This window comes from Pseudorca crassidens, chromosome 1, assembly GCF_039906515.1.
Source record: "Pseudorca crassidens isolate mPseCra1 chromosome 1, mPseCra1.hap1, whole genome shotgun sequence".
In the NCBI taxonomy this organism is placed as follows: domain Eukaryota; kingdom Metazoa; phylum Chordata; class Mammalia; order Artiodactyla; family Delphinidae; genus Pseudorca; species Pseudorca crassidens.
Genome location: NC_090296.1, coordinates 13,417,831 through 13,433,043, shown reverse-complemented (window position 1 = coordinate 13,433,043; position 15,213 = coordinate 13,417,831). Strand labels below are relative to the sequence as shown.

The 15,213-nt window shown below is 39.9% G+C and overlaps 1 long non-coding RNA gene across 2 annotated transcripts in view; it reads left to right on the top strand.

Annotated features, from left to right (window-relative positions):
• LOC137219301 (uncharacterized) overlaps window positions 1-15,213 on the top strand; it is a 57,300-nt gene that overhangs the window by 4,423 nt on the left and 37,664 nt on the right. For both annotated transcript variants that reach the window (XR_010941068.1, XR_010941069.1), the window contains exon 2: window positions 2,935-3,007. This is a non-coding gene — a long non-coding RNA (uncharacterized lncRNA). The remainder of the gene's footprint in view (window positions 1-2,934; window positions 3,008-15,213) is intronic.

The window sequence follows — 15,213 nt, the reverse complement described above, 5'->3', positions numbered from 1 at the left end:
ATATATTTTTTTTTGGTTGCATTGGGTCTTCGTTGCTGCGTGCAGGCTTTCTCTAGTTGCGGTGAGCGGGGGCTACTCTTCATTGCGGTGCATGGGCTTCTCATTACAGTGGCGTCTCTTGTTGCAGAGCACAGACTCTAGGCACATGGGCTTCAGTAGTTGTGGTGCACGGGTTCAGTAGTTATGGCTTGCGGGCTCTAGATTGCAGGCTCAGTAGTTATGGCTCACGGACTTAGTTGCTCCGCAGCATGTGAGATCTTCCTGGACCAGGGCTCAAACCTGTGTCCCCTGCATTGGCAGGCAGATTCTTAACCACTGCACCACCAGGGAAGTCCCTTTTTTGATGCAATTTTAAATGGGATTATTTCCTTAATTTGTCTTTCTGATAGTTATTAGTTTGTAGAAATGCAACAGATTTTGTATATTGATATTGTATCCTGCAACTTTACTGAATTCGTTTATTAGTTTAGTAGTGTTTTTGGTGGGGTCTCATGGATTTTCTATATATAATATGTCATCTGCCAACAGTAACAGTTTTACTTCTTCCTTTCTGATTTGGATACCTTTTATTTTTTTTTCTTGCCTAATTGTTCTGGCTAGGACTTCTAATACCATGTTGAAAAGAAAGTGGTGAGAGTAGGCATCTTTATCTTGTTTCTTATCTTAGAGAAAAAGCTTTCAACTTTTCACAATTGAGTATGATGTTAGCTGTGGCCTTGTCATAGATGGCCTTTATTATGTTGAGGTATAGTTCCTCTCTACCCACTTGGTTGAGAGTTTTTACCGTAAACAGATGTTGAATTTTGTCAAATGCTTTTTCTGCATGTATGATTTTTATCCTTCATTTTGTTAATGGTGTATCACATTGATTGATTTGAAGACTTTGAACCATGATTGCATCCCTGGGATGATCCCATTTGATGATGGATATGATCATTTTTAATGTATAGTTGAATTTGGCTTGCTCATATTTTATTGAGGATTTTTGCATCTGTGTTCATCAGTGATATTGGTCTATAATTTTCTTGTGGCATCCTTATCTGGTTTTGCATTATCAGGGTAATGCTGGTCTCATAAAATGAGTTTGGAAGTGTTTCTTCCTCTTATTTCTGGAAGAGTTTGAGTAGGAATGATATTTATTCCTTGAATGTTTTGGTAGAATTCACCAGTAAGTTGTCTTGCCCTAGACTTTTGTTTGTTGGGAAGTGTTTGATTACTGATTCAGTCTCCTTATTAATGGTTGGTCTATTAAGATTTTATATTTCTCCATAATTCAGTTTTGGAAGGTTGTATGTTTCTAGGAATTTACTCATTTTTTCTAGGTTGTCCAGTTTGTTCTATAGTTGTTCATAGTAGTCTCTTACCATCCTTTGGATCAGTTGTAATGTCTCCTTTTTTTTTTTTTTTTGCAGTACATGGGCCTCTCACTGCTTTGGCCTCTCCCGTTGCGGAGCACAGGCTCCGGATGCACAGGCCCAGCGGCCACAGCTCACGGGCCCAGCCGCTCCGCGGCATGTGGGATCTTCCCAGACCGGGGCACGAACCCGTGTCCCCTGCATCGGCAGGTGGACTCGCAAGCACTGCGCCACCAGGGAAGCCCATAATGTCTCCTTTTTAATTTCTGATCTTATTTTTTGATTCCTCTCTTTATTTTGGTCAGTCTGGTTGAATGTTGGCCAATTTTGTTTATCTTTTCAAAGAACCAACTTCTAGCTCTTAGTTTTATTGATCTTTTCTATTGTCTTTTTAGTCTGTATTCCATTTATTTCCACTCTGATCTTTGTTATTTCCTTCCTTCTACTAACTTTGGGCTTTGTTTTTCTTTTTCCAGTTTTTTGAGGTATAAAGTTATTTGTTTGAGATTGTTGTTGTTTCTTGAGGCAAACATTTATCACTATGTATTTCCCTCTTAGACTTGCTTTTACTGCATCCCATAAATTTTGGTATTTTGTATTTCAGTTTTCATTTGTCTCAGGTATTTTTATTTTTATTTTTTTACAAAGTTAATTATATTTTAATGTGCTAACAATGAACAATTCAGAAATGAAATTAAAAAGCAATTTCATTCACAATAGCATCAAAAAGAACAAAATACTTGGGAATCAATTTAACAAAAAAGTGCAAGAACTATGCACCAAAACTCCTAAAACATTGCTGAGATACTTACCTGAACGTCTGATTAAATGGAGAGGTGTACCATGCACATCAATTAGAAGGCTCAATTATTGTTAAAGAGGCAGTCCTCCCTAAATTGATCTAGAGATTTCACATAATCCCCACGAAAATCTTTTTTGGTATAATAGAATTTGACAACCTGACCCTAAAAGTTACATGGAAATGCAAAGAACATAGAAGAGCCAAACAGTTTTGAAAAAGAACTAAGTTGGGATACACTACCTGGTTTCAAAGCTTTCTGTAAAGGTAATCAGGACAATCTTTTTTTGTTGTTTTTTTTGTTTTTTTGGCTGCAACGCACAGCTTGTGGGATCTTAGTTCTCCAATCAGGAATCGAACTTGCACCCTTGGCAATGAAAGCACGGAGTCCTAACCACTGGACTGCCAGGGAATTCCCTGGGACAACCTTGTATTGGCATAAACGTAGACATATGGGTCAATAAAACAGAATGGCATGTCCAGAAATAAGCCCTTATGGTCACAATCAATTGCTTTCCAACAAAGATGCCAAGGCAAAAAAAAAGTATACCTTTCCTCCCACTATATGCAAAAATTCTCTCTTAGATCTAAATGTAGGAGCTAAATAATTATTATCTACACTAATTCCAAAAATCTACCCCCCAAGAAACCCCCAACTAACTAGCTCTTTGCTTTACTTCACTAGGGCAAATGACTAAGGTTAGAGATGGGCCAAATATTTTGAATGCCATTGTCTGTTAGTTTTGACATCTTTACCAATATTTTCCTCTCTGTGACCAGATTTGTCAAGTTGAGTGCCTTGGAAGAAAACCCCACCACATTACCGTGATGGACGTCTGCGTTGGAAAGAAAGGTAATGGAATTTTTAAGTTGATCCCAATGGTGCTGAAAAATCCTAGATGGGTTCTGAACTCAGATTCTGTTCTAAAGAATAATATTTTCCATCTAGAGAATTTGATTGACAGTTGCACTAATAATTTCTCAAATTTAGCTGTGATCATTCACCTCAATTTAATTTGAAGATGTAACAAGGAAAGGAAGACCTCCCCAGGGGTGTTCGCCACTGAGTTCCTTCGGCCTTAAAAGGCTGAGAGGGTCTAAAAAATTCTAGGTCAGCAGCTGTGATTTGGGGGATTTCACAGATGGAAGAGCCCCAGTTTGTGTCTATCCTGACAGCCTAGGATGCTGCTGGTCAGGACCAAGCCTGCTTCTGTGAAATGCCTCCGAGGCAAGCAGTCCCTCATTAATGTCTCAGGTATTTTTAATTTCACTTTTGATTTCTTCATTAGCCCACTGGTTTATCAGCAAGTTGTTAATCTTCATATATTTGTGAATTTTCCAGTTTTCTTCTTATAATTGATTTCGTTTCATACTATTGTGGTCACAAAAGATGCTTGATATGATTTCAGTATTCTTAAATTTACTAAGACTTGTTTTGTGGCGTAGCATATGATTTATCCTGAAAAATGTTGCATGTGCCCTCAAGGAGAATTTATGTTCCGCTGCTTTTGTATGGAATGTTTTGTATATATCTGTTAATGCCGTATGGTCTAAAGTGTCCTTTAAAGCTGATGTTACCTTACTGATTTTCTCTCTGGATGATCATTGATGTAATTGGGGTATTAAAATCCCCTATTATTATTGTATTGCTGGCTATTTTTCCCTTTAGATCTGTTAGTATTTGCTTTATAAATTTAAGTGCTCCTATGTTGGATGCATAAATATTTACAAATGTTATATTCTCTTGTCAGATTGACTCCTTTAGCATTATGTAATGCTATGCTTCTTTACAGTCTTTGTTTTAAAGTTTATTTTGTCTAATGTAAGTATAGTTACCCCAGCTTTCTTTTGGTTTCCTCATTTGCATGGAATATCTTTTTCCATCTCTTCACTTTCAGTTTATACGTGTCCTTACATCCAAAGTGAGTCTCTTATAGGAAGCATATACTGGGGTGTTCTTTTTTGTTTTTTTATCCAGCTGCTCTGTCTTTTGATTGGAGAATTTAGTCCATTTGCATCTAAAGTAATTATTGATAGATATATACTTATTGCCATTTTGTTAATTGTTTTCTGGATGTTTTGTAGTTCCTCTCTCTTCCTTTCTTCATCTCTTGCTCTATTTCTTTGTGCTTCAATGACTTTCTTTAGTAGTATGCTTAGATTCCTTTCTCACTGTCTTTTGTGTATCTACTACAGGTTTTTGCTTTGTGGTTACCATGAGACTTAGATATAATAACTTATATTTGTTACAGTCTATTATAAGTTGATGACTTAAGTTTGAACATGCTCTAAAGCTCTACATTTTTACTCCCTCCCAAAGTTTTTTGTTTTTGATGTCATATTTAACATCTTTTATCTTCTGTATCCCTTGACTAATTACTGTAGTTATAGTTATTTTTACTACTTTTATCTTTTAACCTTCGTATTAGCTTTATAAGTGAATAGTCTATCTTTACTATATATTTACCTTTACCAGTGAGATTTATACTTTCATATATTTCCTTGTTACTAATTAGCACCCTTCCTTTTCAGTGTAAAGCAGTCCCTTATTTCTTGTAAGCCTGGTTTAGTGGTGATGAATTCCTTTAGTTTTTTGCTTGTCTGCAAAACTCTATCTCTCCTTCAATACGAATATTAACTTTGCCAGGAAGTTTTTTTCTTTTATCACCTTGAATATATTGTGCCACTCCCTTCTGGCCTGCAAAGGTTCTGCTGAAATATCTGATAGTCTTATGGGGGTTCCCTTATATAGAAGAAGTTGTTGTTCTCTTTCTCCTTTCAAGACTCTCTTCTTGTCTTTAACATTTGACATTTTAAGTATAATGTGTCTTTGTGTGCATCTCTTTATGTTTATCTTATTTGGAGCTGTCCATGCTTCCTGGACCTGGACGTCTGTTTCCTTCCCCAAGCTAGGGAAGTCTTCTGCCATTCTATCTTCAAATAACTTTTCTGCACCTTTCTTTCTCTCTCTCTTCTCCTTTTGAGACCCCTATAATGAGGATGTTTGTGTGTTTGATGTTGTCCTATAATTTCCTTAAGCTGTCTTCACTTTTCTTTTTTTTTTTTTTTGGCCATGCCATGTGGCTTGTGGGATCTTAGTTCCCCAACCAGGGACTGAACCCAGGCTATGGCAGTGACAGCACCAAGTCCTAAGCACTGGGTTGCCAGGGAATTCCCTGTCTTCACTTTTTAAATTCTTTTTTCTTTTTGCTGATATGATTGCATGAGTTCCACTGCCCTGTTTTCAAGTTCACAGATCTTGTCTTCTGTTTCATCTAGTCTACTGTTGAACCCCCCTAGTGTCGGTACAGTTAGTGTATTTTTTAGCTCTGTGACTTCGATTTGCTAATTTCTATATTTTCTCTGTGTTTCTCACTATGTTCGTCTATTCTTCTCCCAAGTTTGCTGAGCATTTTTATGACCATTACTCTTTATCAGGTAAATTATTTATCTCTTTCATTAAGGTTTTTTTTTGCGGTTTATTCCTGTTCTTTCATTTGGAACATATTCTGTTTCCTCACTTTGCTTGACTACGTGTTGGTTTCTGTGCATTAGATAAAACAGCCACCTCTCTTCGTCTTGAAGGAGTGGCCACATGTAGAAGATGAACTTTGGCATTCACACTTGCCCTATAGCTCTTGGCTGTCTTTCAAACCTTTATGATTGTGCAAGCGAGCTTATTTTACTTTGAATGGCTCCCAGTAGTTGAGGATGTGCCAAGACCTGTTCATGTCTCAGACGGGAGGATCTCAGCACCTAGATTCAGGCTGATTGGAAGCCAGACCCTCAGGCAGCAGCTTTTAAGTATGCAGTTATAAGGTACCCAACTGTGCAGAGTTCTGTAGACCTGCAAGCATAAGCCCTGTTGGCCACCAGAGTCCGTCAGTTTGGAGGTGTCCCCTTGGTGAAAGTTGCGAAAATTGGGGCTGTAAATGAGTGTAAAGCTCTTCTCTGGGAGATACAGGCAAGCTGGAACAAGGCAGAGGGAGAACGTAAAGACGGAGTCCCCTGCCCTACATTCCCTGAGAGCATCTCTGTAGGCACCTGGATGTGTGCCAGACTTGAAGCCTGCCCCTCAGGCAGAAGCTCCAGGACAAGCAAGTGGGCCTTTTTCACAGAAGGACTGGGGGTGTGTTTCAGTCTGCTGTCTGCACAGTGCCCTGGGGGTGCTGTCTGCCAAGAACTGTCTCTCTAATTGTTATTGTGCTGTGGGGCTCAGGGACACAAGCCCCCCCAGGCCACCAGAGCTGGGTGATCAAGAAGCATTCCCTGGGGGAAAACCACAAAATCCAGGGCACCAGACATGTGTAAGAGCTCTCCTGGTGCTCTGGGGTCGCAGAAAGGAAGAGGGTGAAGGTGGTACCCACCCTTTGAGGTCTCTGGAAGGCTTACAGTCAGCTCCCCTCGGGCTGCAGCTATGATGATAAACTACTAGGCTGCTTTCAGAGGAAGACTGAGCTCCTGCGGTCTGTTGCTTCTTGCTGTGCCCTGAAGGTCATAACTGTTTAAGAACTCTTTCTTTATTGGTGACAGTCCTTTGGGACCTGTAAGTATAAGCCCCACTGACCACCAGAGCTAAATGATCAAGGGGTGTCCCCTGGACAGCAGCCACGAAAACCCGGGAACCAGACGTAAAAGCGGGGGCACCTGACGTGTAAAAGCTGCCCTCCAGGAGCTGCCAGTGCTCTGGATTACAGCAGAGACCAAGTGTGAAGATGGTGCCCACTGAGGATGGGAATAAAGATGATGCCCGCCCCCCGGCCTTTCGCAAGGCAGAGGGAGAGCGTAGAACGGCACCCAACAGCCTCCATCCCCAGAGAGTATCCCAGAAGACTCCTGCCCCTGTGGCTGATGCTTTAAGGTTATCAAATGAATCTCTTTCGTATAAAGTTTGGGTACTTTTCAAATAGCTGCTTCTGCACTGGGCCCTGGGGTGAGTAAGTTCACACATGAGCCCTTTAAGAGTCATTTCTCAGTTTGCTGCAGCCCTTAGGGTCTCATGATCGTGAGCCCCGTTGGTTTTCAAAGCCAGATGTTTTGGGGGCTTGTCTCTCAGGTGCAGATCCTAAAAGTCGTGGTGTCCAGGGATTTCCCTGGTGGCACAGTGGTTAAGAATCTGCCTGCCAACGTAGGGGACACAGGTTTGAGCCCTAGTCTGGGAAGATCCCACATGACGTGGAGCGAGCAACTAAGCCCGTGCACCACAACTACTGAGCCTGTGCTCTAGAGTCCACGAGCCACAACTACTGAGCCCAAGTGCCACAACTGCTGAAGCCCATGCACCTAGATCCCGTGCTCCGCAACAAGAGAAGCCACTGCAATGAGAAGCCCGTGCACCACAACAAAGAGTAGCCCCCGCTCGCTGCAACTAGACAAAGCCCGTGCGCAGCAACTAAGACCCAACACAGCCAAAAAAAAAAAAAAGTTGTGGTGTCCAGTGTAAGGTAGGAACCCTTTGCTCCGCAGGGAGAAGCTCCAGGTTTGTGAGTTCCCTCCCAACTGTGGGTCACTGCCCTAGGGGTGGGGTTTCCGGCAAGATTGTGTCTCAGCTTTTCCTACCTGCTTCCGTGTTTCCTTTTTCTCATTTGCCTAATGTGAAGAGTTGCTCAGCTAGTTTGTAGGTCTTTTTCAAAGAAAATTACCCCAAATTTAGTTGTAGATTTGGTGTGTCTGAAGGAGGAGGTAATTTCAGGATCTTCCTATGTTGTCATCTTGAACCACCTTCAAGTTAACTCTTGTAAGGGATAGAGATCTAGTTGCATTTTTTTACATGTGAATATTCAATTTTTCCAACACCACTTGTTGAAGAGACTCCAGTGAGTATTCTTGGCTACCTTGTTAAATATTGGTTGACTGTGCCTGGGTTTATTTCTGGAGCCTCTATTCTGTGCCATTGGTCTGTTTCCATTGTGTCTTTTTTTATGCTAATACCATACTGTTATGATTACTATAGCTTTAAAATATAGCTGGAAATCAGGATGGGTGATGCCTCCCACTTTGTTATTTTTTTCCAGAATTGCTTTGACTATTCAGGCTCTTTTGTGGTTCCATATAAATATTAGGATTGTTTTTTCCACTTCTATAAAAAAAAATGCCATTAGAATCTTGATAGAGATTGCATTGATTCTATAGATGGCTTTTGTGGTATAGACATTTTAACAATATTCTTCCAATCCATGAACACAAGATACCTTTCCATTCATTTGTGTCTTCTTCAATTTCTTTCATCAGTGTCTTATAGTTTTCAGTGATTAGGTATTTTACTTCCTTGGTTAAATGTATTCCTAGGTGTTTTGCTGTTTTGGTGCTATTGTAAATGAGATCATTTTATTTCTTTTGCAGATAATTCATTGTTGGTGTATAGAAATGGTACTGATTTGTGTATGTTGATTTTGTATTCTACAACTTTACTGAATTCATTTATTCTAGCACTTTTGGTCGGGGGAGTCTTCAGGATTTTCTATATATAAAATCATGTCATCTGCGTATATGAACAATTTTTTCTTCCTTTCTAATTCTGATGCCTTTTATTTCTTTTTCTTGCCTGATTGCTCTAGCTAGGACTTCTAGTACTATGTTGAATAGGAGTGGTGAGAGTGAGCACCCTTGTCTTGTTCCTGATTTTAGAGGAAGCGTTTCACCATTGATGTGATGTTAGTTGTGGGTTTATTATATATGACCTTTATTATGTTTAGGTACATTCTTTCTATACCTAATTTTTTAAGTTTTTTTTAAACCATAAATGGATGTTCAGTTTTGTCAGATGCTTTTTCTGCATCTATTGAAATGATCATATTTTTTTTTCATTCATTGTAATAATGTGATATATTACATTGATTTTGTATATGTTGAACCATCCTTGCATCCCAGGGATAAATCCCACTTTGTCATGGTGAATGATATTTTTGATGTGCTTCTGAATTTGGTTTGCTAGTATTTTGTTGAGAGTTTTTGCATCCATATTCTTCAGGGATATTGTCCTGTAGTTTTCTTTTCTGGTAGTGTTCTTTGTGGCTTTGGTATAAGGCGTCATAAAATGAGTTTTAGAGTATTCTCTCCTCTTATATTTTTTGGAAGAGTTTGAGAAGGATTAGTGTTAGTTCTTTTTTTTAATATTTATTTATTTGGCTGTGCCAGGTCTTAGTTGCAGCATGCAGGATCTTCGTTGTGGCATGTGGGATCTTTAGTTGCAGCATGTGGGACCTAGGGGTGGAATCTGGGCCCCCTGCATTGGGAGCGCAGAGTCTTAGCCACTGGACCACCAGAGAAGTCCCTAATTCTTCTTTAAATGTTTGTTAAAGTTCACCTGTGAAGCCATCTGGCCCTGGGCTTTTCTTAGTTGTGAGATTTTGATTACTGATTCAATATCCTACTAGTGTTTGGTCGATTCAGATTTACTGTTTTTTCCTAATTCAGTCCTGGTTGGTTGCATGTTTCTAAGATTTTTTTCCATTTTTTTAGGTTGTCTAGTTTGTTTGCATATAGTTGTTCATAGTAGCCTCTTATGATCCTTTTTGTTTCTGTGGTATTAGCTGTAATGTCTCCTTTCTCATTTATAATTTTGTTGATTTGGTTCTCGTCTCTTTTTTCCATGGTTAGTCTAGCTAAAGGTTTGTCAATTTTGTTTATCTTTTCAAAGAACCAACTCTTATTTTTGTTATATAGTAGGTTTTGAAATCAAGAAGTGTGAGTTCTTCAGGTTTATTCTTTTTCAAGATTGCTTTGAATATTTGGGGTCCCTTGAGCTTCCATATGAATTTTAGAGTGGTTTTTATATTTCTGCAAAAAAACATCATTAGGATTTTGGTAGGGATTGCACTGCATCTGCAGATTGCTTTCGATAATACAGTTGACCCTTGAACAACAGGAGGGTTAGGGATGCCACCCCCCCAACATAGTCGAAAATTCACATATAACTTTATAGTCAGCCCTCTGTAATCAAGGCTCCACATTTACAGTTTCAACCAACTTCATATCATGTAGTACTGTAATACATATTTATTGAAAAAAAAATCTGCATGTAAGCGGACCCATGCAATTCAAACCCATGTTGCTCAAGGGTCAGTTCTATTGACATTTTCCAAGTCTTGCCAATGCATGAACATGGGATGTGTTTCCATTCATTTATGTCTCCTTTAACTTTTTTCAGCAATGTTTTGTAGTTTCCATTATACAAGTCTTTCACTTCCTTGGTTAATTCCTAAGTATTTATTCTTTTTGAAGCTACTGAAAATGGAATTGTTTTCCTGATTTCTTTTTCTGATTATTCATTGTTAGTGCATAGAAACACAAGATTCTTGAGTTTTAATTTTATATTCTGTTATTTTGTTGAATTCATTTATTTTTTTTTTGCAGAATCTTTATGGTTTTCTACATTTAAGATAATATCGTCTGCAAACATAAATAATTGTATTTTATCCTTCTCAATTTGAATGTATTTTATTTCTTTTTCTTGCTGAATTGCTCTTGTTAGAACTTCCAGTACTATGTTGAATAGAAGTGGTGAAAGCAGACATCCTTGCCTTGTTACTGATCTTAGAGGAAAAGCTTAAAAATATTTTTAAAAAGTCAAACCTACATAAGAAAACTTGACCTTAAAAAATAAGTTGAGTGGATATTGATGCCTGCAGGGTTTGTCACAACTGTCCAGTAAGTGGTCAGTTCTCAGTTGAATTCATTTAACTTTGATATTTCATTTTTCATTTTAAAGGTTTGATTTAAATACAACTTTTTCAGAATAATTTCTGCATAAACCAGTGTAAAATAAATGAAATATAAGCATATAGAATAAAAAGTCATCTTCTATAATAGTTCTATATTCTGTCACAGATCTGACATTTTGAAAATTCTTGCAGTATTGAAATAAGTGGAATTATAGAGGAGAGCAGCTAAGATGGTGGAGTAGAGAGACCCTGAGCTCACCTCCTCTCATGAGCACACCAAAATCTGCAGAACAACCATTGATTTAAAAGAACCAAAACCTACCAGGAAAGATCTACAACTAAAGATATAAAGAAGGAACACAACAAGATGGATAGGAGGAGCAGACTCACAATATAATCAAATCCCATACTCCCCAGGTATGCAAATGACAAACTGGAGAATAATTATATTTCAGAGGTTCTCCCACAGGAGTGAGAGTTCTGAGCTCCACATCAGGCTTCCCATTCCAGGTGTCCAGCCCTGGGAAGACAAGTCTTCAGAGCATTTGACTTTAAAGGCCAGCCGGGCTTAACTGCGGGAGTCCTACACGACTGAGGGAAATAGAGACTTCAGTCTTGAAGTGCACACACAGAATTTCACACGTGCTGGGGCCCAGGGCAGAAGCAGATTTCATATTAGCTTCGGCCAGGCATACTTACTGGTCCCGGAGAGTCTCCTGGAGAAGAGAGGGGCAGCTGTGACTCATGCTGGGAACATAGACACTTGTGAATATTGGGGAAAATTTAGCTGTGTGAACACTCCTGGTAGCTGACATATTGGATTTTTAGGTTGCCTAAAGACTAAAGAGCCCATAGCCACCTTTAGACATGGCCTAGCGCACCAGAGGGCCAACACCGAACTCCACCCACCAGTGAACAGGCACAGGCCCCTCCTGCCAGGAGGCCTGCAGAAGCCTCTAGACCAGCCTCATCCACCAGGGGGCAGACACCAGAAGCAAGAAAACTGTGACCCCACAAAGCAGGCCCGACCTTACCCTGAGCCCATCTGGGCCTTGGCCCTGCTGACTAGCAGGCCAGTTGCAACCTTCAGGACACCCCAGACCCCACACCCAGTTGTGTCAGGAACCAGCCCCACTCCACCAGTGATTTAAAATGAGCTCTGGAATCCCTGGGCCCTGCAGCCAGATTCCAGGAACCAGCTCTGCCTGCCAGTAGTCTGGCATTAACCCCAGGATCTGACTTCACGTGCCAGGGAGTGGGCAGCAGCCCCAGAGTCTTCAGGACCAGGACCTTGACTCCACCCACCAGTGAGCCAACACTAGCCCTGGGGCCACCTAGGGTTCTGCAGCCAGCCACCTTGAGACCAGGCCCCACTCAACAGCAGCAGTTGCATCTATACAAGGCAGGGCCTGGCACCCTATTCAGACTAGGGGCCAACCAGGCCTACCAGACCACCCTCATAGTTAGCCTGCCACAACAGAAGGACGCATGCAGCTCTCTTAGGGGGAACCCCTAGAGCATATAGCTTGGGTGATGCAAGGGGAGTGCTCTGCTGGGATGCACAGGACGCCTCCTACAGAGGGCCAAGAAGAAGAACTAAGTGAAGTGGAGATAGGCAGTCTACCCAAGAAAGAGTTCAGAGTAATGGTCGTAAAGATGATCAAAGAATTCGGGAGGAGAATGGAGATACAGAGTGAGAAGTTAGAAGTTTTTAACAAAGAGTTAGAAAGTATAAAGAATGAAACAGAGATGAAGAATGCAATAACTGAAATGAAAAATACACTAGAAGGAATCAATAGTAGACTAAATGAGGCAGAAGAATGGATCAGTGAGCTGGAAGACAGAGTGGTGGAAATCATTGCTGCTAAACAGAAGAAAGAATGAAAAGAAATGAGGAGTGTTTAAGAGACCTCTGGGACAACATCAAATACGCTGATACTCGCGTTAAAGGGGTCCCAGAAGGAGGAGAGAGAGAGAAAGGGCCCAAGAAAATATTTGAAGAGATAATAGCTGAAAACCTTCCTAACCTGGGAAAGGAAATAGTTACCCAAGTACCCAAGTCCAGTGAAGCACAGAGAGTCTTATACAGCATTAACCCAAAGAGGAACATGCCAAGACACTGTAATTAAAATGACAAAACTTAAAGAGAGAATATTAAAAACAGCAAAGGAAAAGCAACAAATAATATACAAGGGAACTCTTATAAGGCTATCAGCTGATTTTTCAGCAGAAACTCTGCAGACCAGAAGGGAATGGCATGATATATTTAAAGTGATGAAAGGGAAAAACCTACAACCAAGAATACTCTACCCAGCAAGGCCCTCATTCAGATTTGATGGAGAAATCAAAAGCTTTACAGACAAGCAAAAGCAAAATGAATTCAGCACCACCAAATCATCTTTACGTCAACTGTTAAAGGAACTTCTCTAGGTGAAAAAGAAAAGGCCACAACAAGAAACAAGAAACAAAAAAATTATGGAATTAAAAAGCTCACCAGTCAAGGCAGGCATATAGTAAAGGCAGGAAATCATCCACACACAAAGTCAGTAGGGAGGTTAAAGACAAAAGCAGTAAAATCATCTGTATCCATAATAAGCAGTTAAGGGATACACAAAACAATTAGATGTGAAATATGATGTGAAAAACAGTAATCATGAGGGGAGGAGAGTACAAATGCAGGGTATTTAAAATGCATTTGAAATAAAGAGCTCAGCAACTTAAAACAATCATGCATATAATATACATAGACTGCTATTCAAAAACCTCATGGTAACCACAAGCCAAAAATCTATAAGAGACATACACACAAAAAGATAAAGGAATCCAAATATACCACTGAAGATGGCCATCAAATCACAAGAGAAGAGAACAAAACTAGAAAGGGGAAAAAAGACCTACAAAAACAAATCTAGGGGCTTCCCTGGTGGTCCAGTGGCTAAGATTCCATCCTCGCAATGCAGGGGGCCTGTGTTCTATCCCTGGTCAGGGAACTAGATCCCACATGCCACAACTAAGAGTTTGCACACCACATCTAAAAGACCCCACGTGCCACAGCTAAAAAAATCCCTCATGCCACAATGAAGATCCTGCATGTGGCAACGAAGATCCTGCATGCCACAACTAAGACCTGGCACAGCCAAATAAATAAATAAATAATTTTTAAAAATCCAAAACAATTAACAAAATGGCATACATATTGATAATTACCTTAAATGTAAATGGACTAAATACTCCAACTGAAAGACACAGAATGGATGAATGGATACAAACAAGATCAGTATATATGCCTCCTACAAAAGACTCACTTCAGATCTAGAGACACATATGTACTGAAAGTGAGGGGATGGAAACAGGTATCTACGCAAATGGAAATCCAAAGAAAGCCAGAGTAGCAATACTTATGTCAGACAAAACAGACTTTAAAATAAAGATTGTGGGCTTCTCTGGTGGTGCAGTGGTTAAGAATCTGCCTGCCAATGCAGGGGACACGGGTTCAAGCCCTGGTCCAGGAAGATCCCACATGCCGCAGAGCAACTAAGCCCGTGCACCACAACTACTGAGCCTGCGCTCTAGAGCCCGCAAGCCACAACTACTGAGACCATGTGCCATAACTACTGAAGCCCATGCACCTAGAGCACATGTTCTGCATCAAGAGAAGCCACCACAATGAGAAGCCTGCCCACCACAATGAAGAGCAGCCCCTGCTTGCCTCAACTAGAGAAAAGCCAGTGTGCAGCAACAAAGACCCAGTGCAGCCATAAATAAATAAATAAATAAATTTTTTTAAAAAAGTAAAATAAAGATTGTTACAAGAGACAAAGGACACTACATAATGATCAAGGGATCAATACAAGAAGAAAATATAACAATTGTAAATATATATACACCCAACATAGGAGCACCACAGTATATAAGGCAGATATTAACAGACATAAAAGGAGAAATCAACAGTAACACAACAATAGTAGGAAACTTTAACACCCCACTTACATCAATGGACAGATCATCCAGACAGAAAATCAATAAGGAAACACAGGCCTTAAATAACACATTAGACCACAAGGACTCAATTTATATTTATAGAGGATTCCATCCAAAAGCAAAATACATAATCTTTTCAAGTACACAAGGAACATTCTCCAGGATAGATCACATGCTGGGCCACAAAACAAGCCTCTGTAAATGTAAGAAAATTGAAATCATATCAAACATCTTTTCCAACCACAATGCTATAACACTAGAAGTCAACTATACGAAAAAAACTGCAAAAAACACAAAACACGTGGAGGCTTAAAAAAATGCTACTAAACAATCAATGGATCACTGAAGAAATCAAAGCAGAAATCAGAAAATACCTAGAGACAAATTAAAATGAAAACACAATGATCCAAAACCT